The sequence below is a fragment of the Rhipicephalus microplus genome, chromosome 4 (assembly GCF_043290135.1).
Source record: "Rhipicephalus microplus isolate Deutch F79 chromosome 4, USDA_Rmic, whole genome shotgun sequence".
NCBI classification, from domain to species: domain Eukaryota; kingdom Metazoa; phylum Arthropoda; class Arachnida; order Ixodida; family Ixodidae; genus Rhipicephalus; species Rhipicephalus microplus.
The window spans coordinates 185,277,186-185,293,375 of record NC_134703.1 but is presented as its reverse complement, the minus strand read 5'-3'; positions in this window follow the sequence as shown (position 1 = coordinate 185,293,375).

Here is a 16,190-nt window from a genome sequence, read left to right as displayed (position 1 = left end):
CTTTATTTTCTTGAAAGTATCGAGATTTTCGGCTGTTGGTGAGTTCCGAAGCAACCTCCATGCCCTGTTCTGTTCCTTTCGCGCATTACGACACTCTGTGTTCCACCATGGGACGTATCGTTTGCCGGGCATTCCAGATGTTTGCGGTATGCACTTGGCTGCTGCGTCAGTTAGAAAAGCTGTGAAGTACTGCACAGCTTCATCTATGTTTAACCTACATATGTCTGCCCAACTTAAACGTGTAGTGTTATGGAACTGTTCCCAGTCTGCTTTGTTTATGAGCCATTTGGAAACATGTAGAGGACAATCATATGTTGTTTGTGAACTCAAAACTACAGAAAAATGGTCACTTCCATTAGGAATGTTTATGATTTTTTTCCTTTCCGTAGGGGTAGGAGTGAAGGTGATACGATGCTGAGGTCTATAGACGAGTAAGTTTTGTTGGCAACGTTATAGTATGTTGGCTCTTTCCTGTTCAACAAACAGGCACCGGAAGAGAAGAGAAATTGTTCAATGAGACAAGATCGTGCATCACAGCGAGAATTGCCCCACCGTCCACTATGTGCATCTAGGTCTCCAAGAAGCAAATAGGGTTCAGGCAGTTCGTCTATTAAAGACTGGAATTCACGTCTTTCAAGACGGTGGTGGGGAGGTACGTACAAAGAGCAGATGGTGACGAGTTCGTTTAGAAGTACCGCTCGAACAGCCACCGCCTTAAGAGATGTCTGGAGTGGTAAATGTGTACACACTACTCCTTGATTAATGCTACGTCACCGGATGTCGCCACAACATCATCTCGGTCTATTCGGTATATAACGTAAGCACGCAAAAAACTTGTATTGGAGAATTTTAGGTGTGTTTCCTGTACACACATTACTTGAGGTGAGTGTTTGTATAAAAGCTCTTGGACGTCGTCGAGGTTTTTAAGCAGTCCTCTGACATTAAAGAGTATAATTTGTGTTTTCATATTGCAAGTAAAGTAGTGCTGTGTGTACATTACGGGAGTGACTTGTTTAAGCTGAATGGTCCAGCTCAAGTAACAGGGCTATCATCAGGCCCTGTTATGAGTTTTTTAGTTCTCTTGGCGCGCTCGAGAGAGCCGCGCTGCTCTTTTGGCACCAGGGGTGCCGCCGTATCCACTGCCTCATCGGAGGGACTGGATGCCCGCTCATGCGAGCTGGTTTTTCGAAGCTTGGGCCTCGCCTGTCGAGGTGAGGCCTTGAGATCCGAGGACCCTGGAGTCTCTGGTCTTTGTTCAATAGTAGGCGGAGTAGACTCAACTACTGCCGCCTTAGGGACAGGCGTTACAGCCAATGGCTCGCTCTGCGCAGGCCGAAGGAGTGGCGAGGGCTGGTGCGACGCTTCCCCCTGGCGCGCCGCATCAGCATATGTGGGGCCATAAGGGCCATAAAATCGCAAGACTCTCCTTCTTGTTTCTTTAAATGTAATGTTTTCTTTTATCTTTAAAGTGATGATCTCTTTTTCGTTTTTCCAGAAAGAACAGGACCGTGAGTACGTGGCATGATTACCGCCACAGTTCACACAGTGTGCAGGTGCTTCGCAGTTGTCGGACACATGGCCCACAACTCCACACAGAGCACAGGTTCTCCGGCCACGACAGCTTTGCGAGCCGAGACCATATCTCTGACATTGGAAGCAACGGTGGGGGTTGGGAATATATGGCCTCAAGGATATCTTTGTATACCCAGTTTGAATGGCGTCCGGCAAATTGCTCGAAGCAAAGGTCAGTACTAAGTGTTTGGTTGGTATTTCATTTTGATCTCTTCTTATCTTAATACGCTGTACGTTTGTCACGTTCTGGCTCTTCCATCCTTCCAGAAGTTCAGCTTCGGTCAGGTCAAGCAAATTTGCGTCCGATACTGCCCCGCGAGCAGAGTTCATGGATCTGTGCGGCGTAATAGTGATGGGTGTGTCTTCAAACGCTGTGAGTGTGTTCAGTTTTTCGAATTGGTCTTTGTCATGTATCTAAAGGAGTAGATCTCCGCTGGCCATTTGCCACGTTCTGGCTCTTCCATCCTTCCAGAAGTTCAGCTTCGGTCAGGTCAAGCAAATCTGCGTCCGATACTGCCCCGCGAGCAGAGTTCATGGATCTGTGCGGCGTAATATTGATGGGTGTGTCTTCAAACGTTGTGAGGGTGTTCAGTTTTTCAAATTAGTCTTTGTCATGTATCTAAAGGAGTAGATCTCCGCTGGCCATTTTGGTAACCTTGTACCCGGCACCGAGAGTTTCGGTTAAGCACCTAGCCACTACGAAAGGGGATACAGTTCTGGCTTGCTTGTTAGTTTTCTCGCAGCGTATAACGTAGAAATGAGGAAAGATTTGTCTCGGCCGGATAAAAAAGTTGAAATCTTCGGAGCGTACCCGCTTTGAGGAGGCACGATCACTAAGTAAAGGGAATGCTTTATGCATGCTAATTGTATGTTGTTCAGCAGCGTTGGCGGCCACCCACCACGGAGCCCAACGAGGGGACGTTGCAAGTTTGCGGATGCTGAAAGCTTGCAGACGTCAGCCGTACAACTCTGCTATAGCCCAATGCGCCTAAGCCAAGGTAGGCTATTTGCACAGGGCAACCCTTGCCGCCGAGAAAATTGGAAGTAAGCAGAAGAGAGAAGTAGACAGGAAAGCTAAAAAAGTAAGAAAGACGAAGATATAGGGAGAGAGAGATAGAAAAAGGCGACTGCCGATTTCCCTTGGGTGGGTCAGCCCAGAGGTGCCGTCTACGTGAAGCCGGGGCCAAAAGGGTGTGTTGCTTCCGCCGGGGGGCATTAAAGGTCCAATCACCCGGCGTCGGCTCAACCCCCAGAATCCCCTTTTCCCCGGACAGGGCAAAGCCACGCACTGCTAGGCGTGGGAGGGAGCCGAAACCTCCCTGTTAGCTCGGGTTCGTGGTGTCGCTACACACCAAACGCCTGCTTTCACAGGCACCCCTGCGGGGTATGAACAGGGTTAATATTTTGAAGTACAAGCCGTTGCTTACTAGCAAAGTATAAATTCAATTTAAAACCCCATAAAAGCTGACTGATATGTGGGGTTTAACGTCCCGAAACCACCTTATGATTATGAGAGACGCCGTAGTGGAGGGCTCCGGGAATTTCGACCACCTGGGGTTCTTTAAAGTGCACCCAAATCCGAGCACACGGGCCTACAACATTTCCGCCTCCATCGGAAATGCAGCCGCCCCCGCCGGGATTCGAACCCGCGACCTGCGGGTCAGCAGCCGAGTACCTTATCCACTAGACCACCGCGGCGGGGCGAAACCCCATAAAAGCAGCAGTGGCAACAGAAGGCAATGTTGTTGAATCTTTCCTCTAAACTCTTCAAAAAATGTTCAGCTACCTTGAAATCTTATCATTGACGATGAAATAAAATAGGGTCGGCTTTTTACCACATAATGTTCACATGGACCGCATATAGATTTGATAATATTGTGAAAATGTCCTAGTACAATTTTCTATAAAACACTTATTTGACCAGTCGATCAAATTTTCTTTCCTTCTTTACTACTGATGTGTTCGAAAGTTTGCGATAAAATCCATAACCATATTTGGCTTAGAAATAATTACCTCACTCATGCTTGCTCCTATTTCACTCTTAGCTCATCGTTCAACGCCAAATTTCGGGTTTATCAACATATACCTATGTTACGCTATTGTGTTTGACTTGTACAGCTTGTGTCCTCTAGGGCCTCTATTCTGAAAAAGTTAACGGAACGTTTCTTATACATCTACCCAGCATAGACAGCGAACAGTTGAAAGGCCTCAAGCAAGGGAGAGGTTGCTGTGAATGATGGAAGTGTTCTATCTTAGGTCTGAACAAGTTCCCATTAGGTGGTACATATTTGTTTGCACGCGTAGAAATTGCCAGTCTAGACACATTTGACCGATCTAGAAATGAAGTCTAGAAAAGCAGCTTGGGCTTATTGCTGCATGAAGTGAGGAAAAGGCTCACTAAGACAATTATGGAGTAAGCGGGATAACAGAGGTACATTTGACAAATATTTATTTGAAATTAAAGAGAAAAACGAATGTACAGAAATATGCAAGATGAGTACGCATGTCATGCAGGCGTGACAACAAACGATCTGAAATAGGCAAAAGATGCAAGTTAACTTTCGGAAAGACTTACAGAATGCATGTAAACCGAACGCATGCCTAATCTCTTAACAATTTTGACTTTAATTTCTCATTCGCCTTGTTTTCATTACTGGTCACAATTGCGTCAACTTTATCAAAGTGTGGCTGACATCCAAAAATATTACGGTGCACTGCAAGAACACTATTTTTGCACTTCTCTATCTTGCAATAAAGTTGTCTCAAATGATCGTTAGAGCATCTAGCAGACTTGCTGATGTAGACCGATTCACAATGCAGCGGGATCCAGTTTACATTATGATCAACATATCCGACCAACGCTGATCTGTACCAACAACATCTGATCGTGGGAATGCCTTTGTGCCTGCCACTTTGTCTCTGGAACAAACCTTAAATATTTTGAGGGGCACTAAACACAAGAAGGTTGTGAGTGCAACTAGCAATCTCCACAGATTATGTAGAATATTGTGCATGTAAGGCTCTAAAATAGTGCGGGTAGGTAGTTCATTTGTGAAGTGAAATTGGAACCACTGCTCTTTACAGGACGCTTAGATGAACAGCTTCTACCAAAAAAAAACAGGTTGCAGCTTTCTACTACGAATACTCGCGAGCATGCTTTCTTCAAGCTTCCACGTTTTAAGGGCTAAAAAGCACTTCTCTGTGTGGCTGCATACCACGCAGATTATTGACAAGAAGTTGGCATCATACTGTCGCCGCACTTTAGCTTGACCATTCAGTGCTAGGTAGAACCAAAAGGTACCTATTCGACGCTGCACATAATGTTCATTCATTACCCCTCCCCTTACTAGCAATGTAAAGGCTCCCTCAGCTTTCCTGAGCCTACATAGAGTGCCAAAAACATCCATACCTGAAAACCGCCGTAGTAAGTTTTTATTTAAAGTTGATGCTCAATAACAAAACAATGTGCCTTGCCTGAAAACTGCCATATTAATACTCCTCTTGATGGTTATTTGCTCTCGGGAAAAATTGGGTTTCTTTCACGACACTCGGACTCATACTACTGTGTAAAAGTTTTCAAATTAGTGGGTTTGTTCCTATTTTTCATTAACAATAACTGGAACTTCTTTGACATCAGTATGTAGTATTCTAATAATATGCGAGTTCACGAGATTTCTAGATTTACCAATTGAGCATTTTGTGGAGGGAAAATAAAAATTTTTGTAGAAAAAGCTTCATCGTGACAGTCTCCACACTTTCTGGTGTTATGAACTCTCAATGAACAAGCCATTGATGCTGTTTCTTTTGGCGCATTCAAAACTGGAGCACTTTAAAAATGATCATTAGCAATTATGTATTAACAATGCGTCTAGGTATGATTGTTAGACTCTTCTGGATTAGGCAACTTGTTTACCAGAACGTGGGGCCCAATTATGTGAGTAATCTACAAGTACTACACCTACCACAGCTACCATGCCGGCTAAAGCTACAGCTACCATGGCGGCTATTTCTCTTCCACTTTATGGGATATGTGTTTGCACTTAAACGTGGCACTGTCAATAAGCGCTGTCTGTTGCCGTTGCAGCAAGTATGAGACGCTCAATGTTTGCCTATAGGTGTTATGTAGCAGGTGATGTTCTTACGGCAGGTAGCTGACTAATACTCCCTGGCATACTACTTAGAGGCATTAGGTCAGCCAGAACGAGACCCTCGCTATGAACGACAAAATAAGGGTAAATTTAAAGGCATGTTTTCTTCGTTGGACAATATTACTCAAAGCTGACTGACAATCATGTCAAGGACAGTATAGGGGATGGTATTGATGTAATTTTAATGTAACTGTAAAGAGGTTTTTGCCTTAATGAGTATGTTGCCTATACAAAGTGTTGCATTGCTTAGCATGTGGGTGTACAAAAAATTGAGGAGGAAGCATTGCGCAATGCAACAGAAAGTATATAAAAAAAGCCAGACCCACCAATGCGATGCTTTCATTGACTTGCATTTCCTGAATAGCAGATAGCCTTTTTTCAACTGAGACGAATAACCGAATACTTTTCAGTGTTCTTGAACCACGTGTATGGCAATTCTTGGATTTCATCTTGCAACAAATCTAGTGATCAGGGCTAATGCCAGACAAACTTCGAGAGGAGTTGCTGAGGTGAATCAGTAGAGTGGGCACTGGGATGTCAAACATATGTCAGCATTCCCTCAACTGCAGCCATTACTTGATCTCCAAGGATACTACTACATTTTTATTGCTTATGATGTCGATTGACCTGATTTCTCCAAATACTTCTTAGTGTTTACTGATTATTAGTGCACTGGAGAAATTTAGAGTGGCCTCTATAGGTGCTGTCATTGGAGTGAAAGATTCCAGCATAATGTTGACAATTAGGTAGAGCTCAGCTGTGCACTAGAGACCGCTCCATGGTCCATGGAATAAGGAGGAAAACCAGGGCTGCAAAGCTTTAGCTCTTAGCAGTCATGATGCAATGTGAATACCTGAGCTTGCAGTGCTTATTATTACAATGTGCTGTAGTAGACATGCTATCGCAGCATCACTAATCGTTTCAGGAAACATTGAAGTGCATATTTACGAAACAAGCGAAGAAAGCGTATTTTGCGCACTCAATTTTAATGATAGCCAGAAATGTGGCACAACTATGCTATCACACTATCCTAGCACAACTATGACAAAACAGTCACTCCATGAGATAGATCAAGTATTGTTTTGAAGTCTTATATAAAGTAACTGTCAGTGTCTTACACAAAATAGGTTGATGTATTAACACACAAATAGTGTCTAAATACTGTCAAATGAAATCATTTTGCTGTTTCTTTGTGTTCATATCTGCAATGGTTTTGGTAGTTCGCAGCCCATTGTAAATGCAGCGCAGATTGTATGTGTATACATGTGTCAGGGGACTCCTTCTTATTTAGTGAACATATGAAAACCTGTGCCACAAGTTTTTGTAATAAAGAAGTGTTCATCATGAACCACCCTGTGCTTTCGAGTGAAATAAGTCTTACTGCTTTCGGCCAAACATTTCGGCAGAGCTGCGTTTTATTCAGGCTTAGGTTTCAGCCTAATTGCTTTACTAATCTGGCCGCTGGGCCCAAGCGTACTCACTGCAGGAGAACGTGGCCTACTATGCTCTTCTTTATCTTGTTAGAGATTGTGGCAAAATCTAAAAACACTGCTGTATATACGAGCATCATGAGTGTGAATCAAAGAAGTACCAACATTCTTCGTTGCTGATGTCATGGAAATCCGCTTATCTAGCTAATGTCAATAAAGAGATTTTATAAATGCTGCTTATGTAGTCGAACTCCAACGTAAGATACACTCATATAAGAGACAAAGTGGCACAAAAACACCAGTGTGCTTACTTTGAAATAAAGATGATAAAAAATGTACATGGTTCTCCGACTGCTCCGCAGTGAACGTCTCTTATACACTTGTTCAATAAAGCCCAAGACCAGAATTCAAGGTTCCCGAGGAGCCTGCCCCATGCTCTTTGAAATTTGGTTGAAGGCGTGTGTTCTATCGAAACTGATTGATAAATATACGGGGTTTTCAAGGCTCTCAACAGGTGGGCCACCACTGAAAAAATTCTGGGTACAATCTGCATTCAGATGTCCAAGGTCTTTGTATATCATTATAAAATCTGCAGGCTGCCCTGTGAAGTTTAAAGTGCCCTGGCAGGCTTTTCACAGGAATGGAACTGTCTCTTCACGTTCGTGCAATTTCGAAACACGCAGCAGGGTGGAGAAATTGAGCATGCACTGCAGGAAGGACCATTTGTGTTCTGGCAAGGATACGCGAGCTATCATTCACTACTGCTCTAAAGTAAAGTGTTTCAGGAGTCTAAGGGGCTCAACTTCCTCTGTTTCAAACGTGAAAGGGCAGATAAAACCTTAGATAATTGCTGTCTGAACTGGTGGTTTTATTATGCAAACTATTTTGTGACTACATACCAGTTACATGTTAAAAATCACTGATTTGCTGAGCATACGATATTGTTAAAGACTTGAGACTTGTTGTTAGTCTACCAAAGCCTAATGAATGTGAAACATGCAGAAACTCTCGCTGAATGAGTGCAAGTATGCGACGTCTACTTCAGCAGCTGGCTTTTCTTCCTCAGCAGGGAAGATTTGTTCGTTTGGACAGATATTTCAGCAGCTGGCTTTTCTTTTTCAGCGGGGGAAGATTCACCTATTCGAACATAAGTTGAGCCACCGAAGGGCCTGAAAACTGCTCTGAGCTGTGGCACTGAAGCAACATTGGCTGAACCTGTTAATGCTGCTTCATGTATTCAAGCACCACACTGCCTCTGAACTGCAGCTTCTGCGGCGAAGGCAGTTCCTGATTGTGTATTGGACGAGACGAGCACCTAAACGGTCATGTTCAGCCTCGTAGCCGAGATAATTAGGATACACTCCAATAAACAAAACTTGATTGGTATTGTGCCCGGTTGTTTATCATCATGCATCTTGCTCGTTTCTTTTTGTTTGGAGCTGATGCGTAGCAGAGCAGGTCCTGTTAATTTTATGCCTCATACCTGCATTTTTCAACCTTTAGGTGAACTTACCAACGGACCGGCATTCCACTGTCTTCTGAGTTGCCACAGTACTCGTGGTTGCCTTGCGCACAGTTCTTTTGTGTGTGGTTGTCTGGATATGAGGCGGTGAGGATAAATATATTGATACGATATGAGCCGAGCCATGTGTCCTTGAGCACCACAGCTGTAGCACACAGGAGGTTGACGATATGCATTTTTGAAAGCATCGCGAGGCCGTGGTGACAGAGGTGCGTATTCGTTCGGGTTCTAATAGTCGGCGGCCAGCTGTCGAGAGTAACTGAAGCGGCGCTGGTGCCTGGTGTCTTGTTAGTGACTGCGCTGTGGCCTTGGTGGTGTGCGTAAACGTAGTCATACTCCTCGATGCCTGCTGCAGCAATGGAAACATGATGCTGATGCTGGTCTGGAACCGGCAAGGGTGTAGCTTCGCAAGGCGTCGCGCGAGTGTGTCGACTGAGTTCTTTACGCACGATCTTGCGTATGCTAGACGCAAGAAGGCGCGTATTTGTCAACACTCGCTACCGTGGTCACATTAGGTAATCGACCAAATTTAGGAGCAATGCGCCTCTTCTTCAGCGTCTCAAACGTGCAACAGTGCCGTATGACATCGACTACTGTATCAATGCTGTCTTTTCCAATAAGAAAGCGATAAACATCCTCTGCGATGCCCTTCAACAGGTGGCCGACTTTGTCCTCCTCGGACATGCAAGAGTTAGCGGCCTTGCATAGTTTCAGGATCGCCTCGAGGTACATGAAGCACGTTTCACCTGGGACCTGGGCTCTTTGCAGCAGCGCTTGTTCGGCTTGCTTCCTCTTTGCCATGGTGTCCCCGAAGCACTCCTTGATTTCGGATACGAAGTGTTCTCACGTTGTGAGGGCATCCTCAAGGTTCTCATACCATGTGAGCGCCATGTCCGTCAAGAAGAACACCACGTTAGTCAACTGAGTTGCCGCGTCCCAAGAGTAGTAGTTGCTCACCCGCTTGTAATGTTTGATCCACTCGTCCACGTCCTCGCCAGATTTGCCCCCGAAAAGACGGGGCCCTATCAGGTGCTGGCGCTGCCAAAGACCAGCCGCGGCTGAGGTTGGTAGTAAAGGTGTCGCTGAAACTGGTGGGGCAGTGCTGTTAGCTGCGGGGTTCATGGTTTTGTCTTCACCGAGAAACATCTCGACCACCAGCGGTAACGTGGGTAGTCCAGCAATGCGGCGGCTTCGCGTAGCTCAGGTTGTTGCAGAACCGTGTTGCTTGGCTAGGTACCCAGCCCCTCCACCATAAAACTGTTACGGTCAGATTGAGGTTAATTATGTTTATTTACATGAGAGATCAGGCAACGATCGGCGATGATGGCGAACATTGGCCGAACCAAGTGACTTCCTCTTCCTCTACCTTTGTCCCCAAAACATGGCCCGGCTAATCGTAACAATATTATGGTACACCTACACTTTTCCTAAACTGTATATTTTGCACGCGCACTCTTTTTAAGGCTATGTTGTAAAAAAATCGCTTTATCTAAAGTAGCTTGTGACTATATAAATATTGCCGCCATATGCGACCATTTAAATATTGCCGGAACTTAGCAACGGCACAAACTAAAGCTAAGCACTCTCTCTTGGTGATAGAATAATTCCTCCCAGGGGGAGAATTAACGCGACTGGCGTAAGCTATCACGCATTGTTTCCCGTGGTGCCGCTGAGCGGAAACTGCACCGATGCACAGTAAGTTTTTTTAAACCTTAGGGTGTAAACTGGCTTGTCGCCAGAGGGACACTCCATGGGTGTTTTCAGATACACCCTACTGAAAGAGTCTTAGCTGAACACCTTTCACGAAGGGTGTCCAGCAAAATGTTAGGGAGATCTGATACTTCTGAACATCCTTTTAAGAGGGTGTTGAAAGGGTAAGTGCCACCTTCTATAGTGACTCTCACAGAACCTCGAATAGGTATACACTTGAGACAGACCAAGATCTGCAAAAGGTAATGTAGTCAGAATTTCCGGATCCCTCCACTACGGCGTCTCTCATAATGAAGTGGCGCTTGTTGGACGTTAAACCTACAAATCAATCAATCAGACATCTTTTTAACTTATTGACAAATATCTTTTCACACCTTCAAAAAGTAGATATATATTGGTGTTAGATAAATGTCAAGAACATGTACAATAACACATGTTTTATTGCAACTGAGAACAAATTCATTCAATATGATATTTCATACATGTTATTTTCATTTATACTGCAGTTTAGAGCAACTTACAGCCAATATTTTAACAGGTAAGGTACATCTGTCAGTGGCCGAAGAAAGATAAGAATAACAGACCAGCCCTAACCCCATGAAGCTTCACCACATATTAAAATTCCAGGTTTTAATTTTTGAGCATAATATTAGGTAATAGAGACTGCATTCGGTTCTCAAAAACACACTCTTCACAACAAAATCAAAATGGGAGCTGAGAGGTGGAAACACGCAGTGGGATAGTCATGGTGAACAGTGGAATCGCCTCGGATAGACTGACCAACGTTTCGATAGGAGGAGCTATCTTCGTCAGAGGTGCCTTGCCTTCTCATCCTTGAAATGTTAGCTTCAAAGGGGTTAGTAGAGACGTCATCTCCTGATAGTGGCGCGTGTCCCTGTGTGCAATCGTCGTCTGAAAAGAAAAAAACTATAAAGCAGAGGAGTGCTGTCTTCGCTTCCTTTCAAGTTGGGTGGTATTTATTCAAAATGTTCTGATGGCGGAGAAAGAAAAGAAAGAAAAAAAGGAAACACGCAAAGTACGAGCGGTGTGCTGCCGAGGTGTGGCCACTAAGGACACGAAAAAAGCAAACAGGTTGAAAGTTCTAAGCCCACAGGCGGTCCCTGTGTCCAGCCACCACAAAGGGTTCCCGCCGATAACAGCTTACGCTCGAACACGTCGAACACCTATGAACACCTATGAACACCTATGAATGTGGCTGATATTAAGAAAGCGGTTACAAAAAGGGGCGAGAGAGAAGCAGGCGGCGTAAGATGTCAAGGGCAAGCGATATCGGATGTGTTCGGAAGAGCATGTGTGTAATGAGGAGGGTCATTGGTTAAAATAGGCTTTCAGTAACTCCTTAGGTGACCCGCTCAGCGGAATCGCCTCAAGAATAGGGCGGCATGTTGGCAGAGAAATAGGAAAATTCAGAATGCAAAGGAAATAAGCAGCAACGCGAGAAACACAAAAAGAAAGAAAAAATGAAAAAAGGCGGGTTGGGGGTAGGTGGCATACTAGCATTAATAGACAAGGGAAAAAAGGAGGCGCAGAGAACTTTGTGGGTCGTCAATGACTTTAACGATGCACGATAGGAAAGTTTTTTTGGAGCGACAAAAAAGGAATGAAAGCCGAAGTTGAAAGGTTCTAGAAAATAAAAAAAATCCTAGTTGTATCTATACAGATACGTGTATATCTATGTTTAAAATTTAAAATATTTAGATAGAATAATATTGGTACAGTATGTGAACTAGAAGCGATGTGGGCTAGAAACGATGTGGGCTAGAAGCGAATATTATCGATTATGTCTATTTGAAGGTAAAACCTTTCTCGTCTCTAAATGCTGCAGCAATTATGCTACGACTTTCAGCGATTCCAGATTTCCACTTGCTACATTGATTCTTGATGAGAATAGGGACATTAAGTTGTGTATCAAGTAGGATTCCATGTATTTCCTCTCTCATGGCGACCAGAAGTTATTTTGTAAAACGTAAAGCTTTGCTTGATCGAAGTTGCGGTCCTGTTGGTGGAAGTGACCGGGTACTTCTTTTGGTAGATTGTGCTTTGTGTTTGCACACTGGCCGTTCAGTCTCACGTGAATTGGCTGCCCAGTTTCGTCTATATATTGTTTCCTACAGCTGGCACACTCAGGAAAGTATATTAGGTTGATGAAGGTGCAGGTGAAGCTCGATGTGACCTTGTGAATGTAGTGAGATGTGGTGCTTTTTATGCAGGTAGCCGGCTGTATATGTTTGCAGGGCGAGCACCTTGGCTAGCCAAAGGGACTAGACGTCCTAGTCTCAGTTTTGAGTGGACAAGCATGTTTTTAGGTTACCGTTGCAAATGCCACATGCCACGCATTGCTAATTCACGCAAAGTTTAAAGCAAAGACTAAGACAACGTCTGGTCCCTGTTGCCAGCCCAGATGCTCCACTTGAAAAAATATACAGCTGGCTAACAACTTAAAGAGCACAGAGTCTGACCACATTCACAAGAGAACATCGATCTTCACCTGCACTTCAAACAACCTAATATACTGTCTTAAGCGTGCCACCTGTAGAAAACAACATATAGGCAAAAATGGGCAGCCAATTCATGTAAGACTGAACGACCACCGTGCAGACACAAAACACAATTTATCAAAAGCAGTAGCCGGTCACTTCAACCAATAGGACCAAAATTTCGACCAAGCAAAGCTTCATGTTCTACAAACTAATTTGTGGTCACCATGAGAGACGAAATACATGGGATCATATTTGATACACAAATTTAAGTCCCTACACCCATTACGAATCAATGTAGCAAGTGGCAATTTGGAGTCGCTAAAAGCCATAGCGTAATTGCGGCAGCATTTGGAGACGAGGAAGATTCGACCTTCAAATAGACATAACCGGTATTACGTGGAATCGCTCCTAGCCTACATGTTGTACAATTTATATTCTCAAATTTTTTTTTAATTTTAAATATAGATATACATGTGTCTCCATACACACAACTACAAAGTTTTTATTTTCTAGATCCTTTCAACGGCAGCTTTCTTTACTATTTTTTTTCACTTCAAAAATACTTTCATCGTGCATCGTTAATGTCATTGCCAACACAAAAAGTTCTCTGCGTCTCCTTTTATTTCGTCTGTTAACGCTAGCGTGCCACCTATCCCCAACCCACCTTTTTTCAATTTTTGCTTTCTTTTTGTGTGTCTCTCGTCATTGCTTATTTGCTTCACATTCTGAAATTCCCTTTTTCTCTGCCAGCGTGCCGCCAAATTTACGAGGCAATCCCGTTTAGCGGGCCACTTAAGGTGATAGTGAAAGCATAATTTAACCAATGACCTTCACCATTCAACACATGCTCGTCCGATCACAACTGGTATCGCTTACCTTTAACATCTTGGCATTTAAAAGTACGCCACCTTTTTCTCTCTCGCCCCTTTTTGTAACCGCTTTCTTGTTATCAGTCCCATTGATTCATTGATTGATTGATTGATATGTGGGGTTTAACATCCCAAAACCACCATATGATTATGAGAGACGCCGTAGTGGAGGGCTCCGGGAATTTCGACCACCTGGGGTTTTTTAACGTGCATCCAATTCTGAGCACACGGGCCTACAACAGTTATCAGTCCCATTCATAGGTGTTTGAGAACAGGGGTAAGCCGTCATCGTCGGCAACTCGTTGTGGTAGCCGGACGCAGGGACCGTCTGTGAGCTTCGAGCTTTCAAGCTTTTTGCTGTTTTTTGGTGTCTTTAATGGCTGCCTCTTCTACTTTGCGTGTTTACTCTTTTTTTTGCGTGTTCTTTCCTTTTTATACTCCACCCTCGAAGAACGTTGTGAATTGCTACCAAGCACGTTGAAGTGAAGCGAGGACGGCGCTCCTTTGCTTTGTAGTTTTTTTTCTTTTCAGACGGTGATTGCCAACAGGGACACGCGCCACCACCAGGAGATGACGTCTCTACTAACCCCCTTAAAACTAACATGCCGAGGATGAGAAGGCAAGGCGCTTTTGACAAACATGGGTCCTCTTACCAAAACGTCAGCCAGGCTAACTGAGGAACTTCCACAGTTCACCCGGACTATCCCACTTTTTACAACAGCTTTTTTTTATCCCAAGGCAGTTTTCAAAGCATTCAAAACATTACGGGCTGCTTATTTAAGCTTTGCCTACACAAATTAGCCATGTGATGTACGACATGCAAAGTATATCAGAGTGACTTGTTGGGCTTTACAAGCTCGTACAGAGTATAAAAGAAGGAACATCAATAACTTCATAACTAACTCCGAATACATGCAACAATCAATATTTATAGCAAAAAATTTGGAATGTGATAAACAACACCAGCACACACCACGCAGAGCTGCTCAGAAACGTGTCTTGATAAAATACCTAAATATTACAGTAAATTAGGAATGCAAAAACACAACACCAGTGCACTAGCAGAGATGCCCGGTTGTACCAAACTTATGTACTTAACATGCATCATTAAAGCAAGACCACAGCCCACAACTAATACACCCCTCACGCAACCCTTGACTGCTGAACTGAAGGCCGCGAAAACAAACCGTGGCTATGGTGGCCGCAATTTCGATTAAGAACAAAATGCTCGACACCTGTCTGCTTAGCGGTGAATGCATCTTAAAGAACGCCAGGTGGTCAAAATTTGTAAAGCCCACCACTCTAGTGTCTCGGATAATATATTGTGGTTTGAACATGTTAACCTCAGTAAATATTATTCTGATTACACTTGATATAAAATAAAGCAAGAAGATATTACTATGTATTTAAAAATTCACCATTCAAACCCCCCCCCCAATCCATGGACTCACGTTACAATATTCTTGTATGCCTTCTATCGGTTATCAAAACCATTGTTTAACATGAGTATGTATCACTGTGAATATCCCACATGATTAGGTATTGGCAAAGTTAGGTATGATGAAGTAAAGCACTAGGAAATCACTTGATCGCACTTATGAAAGAATTTTTCAAAGGCAATAAAATAACTAAAGTAACAAAAACATATTACAATAGAATGTTCAGTGAAGGTTGCAGTGAATAAAAATCTATAATGTGCAACTTTTTATCACAACATAAAAAAGTCTTTAAATGACCAATAGCACATAAGGCGTCAGTTAAAACATGACATGCGAGTCTGGCGGTTAACACACTCAATAGATCTTGAAAAAACAAAATATGCAATAAACATCCTATTAAATAGCACTGACACATTCATAAATGCACTGTCCAGTTGAATCAAAATTTATTCCTAATAACAGAAAAAAAACCTCGGGAGATTGTGTCGAGGGGGACACAAGGTAAAATAATGCTGTCATCTGCCCATTCAACCAAGATTACTGAAATTTTAGTAACTGAAATTATCAGGTACGCCTGCATTGAAAAGTTGGAGGCAGTCGTGTTTCTACACAGTCGCACTTGGAAAAATTCTTTGATTATCTTTGCGTTCCTGGATATTCCATTACAAATTTTAATTTTGCTTTTCATGATTACGCATGCAAGTGAGGATCAGCAAATTATTACTCCCTAGCGGTACGAGCAGTCGGTACTTGCTATTGCCAGCAAATAGCAAAAGTAACTATTTTAATGTTTGGCCATGCCTTCGACCCACGGTCAGAATAAATGCATGAAATCAGAGAGTCTGTGCTAGTGCTCACTGTCCTTCACACATAATAATGCAAGCTGCAACTGAATTTCCAGCAGGCTAACTGAGCGCAGGCATGCTAGAATTCTTACAAGTTATAAATGCAGAAATGTATCTGGCTCGAATATTTACCACATACCTGACCTCCTGCTGC